Source organism: Corylus avellana, chromosome 1 (genome assembly GCF_965113065.1).
Source record: "Corylus avellana chromosome 1, dhCorAvel1.hap1.2, whole genome shotgun sequence".
Lineage (NCBI taxonomy): Eukaryota > Viridiplantae > Streptophyta > Magnoliopsida > Fagales > Betulaceae > Corylus > Corylus avellana.
Window position 1 is genome coordinate 34,541,174 of NC_142490.1, and position 4,542 is coordinate 34,545,715.

The following is a 4,542-nucleotide window of genomic DNA, read 5'->3' on the forward strand; positions in this document are numbered from 1 at the left end:
ACCCATGACTATCTTTATAAACCACCCACTCTATGTGGGCTTCTTCTCATCTTCCCAATATGGGACCGAGGCGCTACAAACTCCCCTCTTAAATTCCTAACGTCCTTGTCAAGGCCACGTCATGCAGTGCTCTAATACCACATGGCCTGGCGTTACTAGGTGGCTTTGATACCATTTGTAATGACCCAGGGAAAAGCGCTAGCCACATCTACGCTATTACCCCAAAAGGACTTGTCAATTTCGAGTTTCCCAAGAATTCATTATAAACCCCAGTTTCACCTAGTAACTAGGCAATGTGGGACTTAGCACCCATGACTATCTTTTTAAACCACCCACTCTATGTGGGCTTCTTCTCATCTTCCCAATTTGGGACCGTGTGGGCTTGGCCCAAAGCGGACAATATCATACCACTTGGAGTAGGGATATTACATTCATGAATTATCTCAAGAGGGATTGTGACGAAGGAATGAGCTTCAGTACTCACTTCCTTGTTATTGGACACTTTTGGAGTTGGCGAGGGCTCAATTTGCTTAACCTGCCCCTCTTTTTCTTCCTCCTTATGGTTATTCACAATGAAAGGCTCAGCTACTAATGAAGATGAGTTAGGGAATGATATCTCAGTGGTTCCCTATTCTCAGTTCACACTTCAGAAGTAGGATCTAATATTGCATCTGCTTGCTTAAGTAACTTATCCAAATCTAAATCATCTCCAAATTAAGCAAGGCATGCTTCCAAAGGATCCTCTAGACTTGGCTCATTAACAGTCTCCTTGACAACTTCCTCACTCCTAAATGTGGTGGTGGCTTGGACATGCTCATGATAAGAATTGCTAGAAGCATCCTCATCAATCATGTATTGCCCTCTCGCCATCTCCTGACTTTGAAGCTCCTCTTCCTCGATTATGTTGATTTCAGCAACTAGATGACCTAGCTGTCCTTCCAACCTTGCAATTGCTTCAGTGTTTGCCATGGCTGCATCCTTAATCTCTTGAATGGCTGGGTCATTGCCCATGGCGGAATTCATAAGCTCTTGTATTATCTGGCTATTTGACTGTATGCACGCTTTGAGGGTGTCTTCCAATGATAATTGTGGTTGCGGCATTTGAGCGGTGGATTGGCCGATTAGTTGCTTGAAGGATTTGAAACAATCTTCCAATGAAAATTGTTGTGGAGGATAATTGCGAGGTGAAGGGGTAGAACATCGGTTGTCGAACTGCGGATATTCAAGATGGTGCAGTTTGTCAACTTGGGGAGCATAATTTCCCGTAGCATGAGCTTGCTACGAGAAATCAGAATGGTTGCTCCAGTCCGGGGTGTAAAAATTGAAATTTGTTTCAAACCCTGGGCTGGAGAAAGAAGTATTCATTTGCTCATAAGAAGGGTTGGAAAACTGCCCAAAGGATGGACAATTACCAGAATTATGATAAGGACTAGAGCAGTATGAACACGATCCATGTGGGTGAAAATTCTGCGCGTAGTTGGTAGGAGTTGGCGTCCTACCACTATGAGAAGCATAAAAATTACCAAATGGAAAATTCATGCTTTACCCTCATTATTTAGCATGCCGCACATAAAATAGTAATCAATTTTTTTTTCCCCGAAAATTTAATAAACAAAAATATAGAAAAGAAAAATAAAAATAGAAAACACAAAAGGACAAAAAGAATTTGCAAAATTTTTTTTGGTTTTTTTTTTATTTAGCTGCTTTTGGTCTGTTGAGGCTGATTTCTGGAATTGTGCTCGAGCGCAGGAGAAGTGCGATCGAGCGTGAGTGTACAATGCGCTTGAGCGTAGGCACGGGATGGGTCGAGCGCAGGTGCGATCGCTTGCTGCACGAATGCTCAAGTGCGCTCGAGTGTAGTTGTGATCGATCGCATTGGCAGTGACTGGTTTTGCCGACACTACAACAGAAACACAGAAACAACCAATTTTTTTTTTCTTTTTTTTTTTATTAGTTTTTGCAAACAGAAACAAAATAAAATAAAATCAATTGCAAAAAGAAAATAACTAATAGAAAAATAAAAATCAATTCAAATAAAAATCAATTTCATAAACAAACAATTCCCCGGCAATTGCACCAAAACCTTGATGTGCAAATTATATTTATTCGCAAGTGCACGAGTCGTATGTAGTACAGATTATGCAAGTGCGAAGTCGATCCACAGGGAATTGCATTGTGAAAATTAATTTCTATCTAAACTAATTCTATTCTAACCTAGTTCCGAAGTTTTTTGTGCAAAACAATACATTAAAAAATAATAATAATAATAATAATAATTGAAATTAAACAAATGATAAACGACACTAAGGTATTAGAATCCACCTCACCAAATCAAAGCTAACATTCTCATGTTTCATTCATACATCCATCAAGAAATTAAACCCTAAGCATGTTCTATTGTTTTTATAAAATCCTATTGAAACATTCAATGAATCCATCTCTATTACGAAAAACAAAACATATCTAGTTTAGTTGAAAAGATCCAATGTATCCATGCTTTGCACAAAAGACAATGGATATCCAAAGTAAACCAAAAGATGAAATGTATCCGTTGGATGAAACACAATGAATATCCAACGTTTTCACGATTCATAAACAACAATCAATCACAATTTTGTCACACAATTGAATTGAAACGAACATACAATACATTAAACGATGTAATTGTATGAACAAATCATGAAAATACGCAAACAAATCAATGGTGCGGCTTCATCTCCAACCTTAGTTGAAGATTTAGCCTCTCATGACAACAAAATCACAAAGAATCTAAATGAATTCATTAAAATTAAACTACTTACAAAAGAATTGGAGTTCAAAGCTCCAAGAACCCAGAAAACACGAAAATTGACAAAGCACGGCGCCCTCGGCGAGTCTTCGTGCGTTTACAATAAAAAGAGTGATATTTATAAGCTAATTTTAGGGTTTCAGCGCTGCTAGGTTGGCCGAGTGCGCTCAATCACACTCTCGATCGCACTCGAGCATGCACTTTCCAGTTTCGATGGGCACGAATGCGCTTGATCGCACTATATGTGCGCTCAAGTGCACTATCTACGGAATTATCCAAATCTTGTGAAACATGACTTTGTAAATCTTTGAGTTAGCTTTCCAATGACACCAAGATCGCTTCAATCCGAGCTCTAAAACTCTAGATATGACCTTTTTAGTGGGACTCATCAGCTGCGAATCATCGCTCAATCCAAATTTACTGTCAATGCTCGTTGAAGTGTCTTAAGCCCCAGAATTAATGGATTTTCCCTTTAAAGGCACAGTTTTCCCTTAACAACCTACAAAACACTAAAACACCAAAACTAACCAAAACATCAAAAAATAATAAAGCTAATGGCTTAGCAAATACAAATGAAGGGATCCAAATATGCAATATTTGGCACTCATCAAGCGATCTATGGGGTGAGGAGGATTAGATGGGTGTGAAGGATTTTCTCTCACGGATGAAAAATAAAAGTTGGAAAATATAGCTACCTATGTCTTAGATCTAGTCTGCCCAAAAGTAGATATGTGCATTAACCACAGTTGTACATAGGTTAGCAGAAAAGTTGAGGTCATAGATAGTACGCAATTGTAAGATCTGTATTGTATTTATGACGTTGTAACCTTATAGCTTTGTGCTATGATTTTTCAGAGCTTTTGTGCTCTATGATGTAAGAGTTTTATGCTCTTGATCTTATTATCAATGAAATTACAAAGATTCCCGTTTCAATAAAAAAAAATTAAAAAATTAAAAAAGAACATAAGATGATGTTTTCTAAACATTAAACCAATTAAGGAAAATATCATGCCAACCTATAATAAGTTAAATATAAATTTATTCTTTTAACACTAAGAGAGATTATATATATATATATATATATATATATATATATATATATATATATATATATATATATATTATTTATTTATTTTTACTTTTCTAGTATTTCCAGCCTAGATAAGACATCCATGTTAAATAAGTGCGAGTCCTTGTTTGGCCCCTCTAAGAAAAGCCATAATTGTAGTGTCCTCACTTATTATAATTATTTCAACTTGTGCTTTTGATCGAAACTGTATACACGTTACACATAAATCCATCACTTGAACCCGTGAGCCAAAGGACCCAACATCCTCAAAAAGGCCAATACACCTGAATGGGCTTTATGGATATGACCTGGTATAAGACAACCGATGCAGTGCCATTTCATACACTCTCGGTCGACCTATGCTAAACCGAAGACCAGCTGCTCTACGACAACGAACCTCCTACACTTAACGACCAGATGCATCCATCACAATCAGGATATGCTCCAACTACATGAACAGCTCACACATGGCAAGATCATCGGGATGGTTATTATTCGTTCTTAAAGACTCTTGACAGTTACATGCCATCCTTGGAATCCTACTAATGACGACAATGGTTTCATACCAATCATAATGACAGGGGACACGAATATTAACTCCTCCGGCCGTTATGCCCAAAGCTCGGATCCTCCGCTCGGTCATCATAGCTGCACCAGCATGGCCAACTATAAAAGATCTCACTTC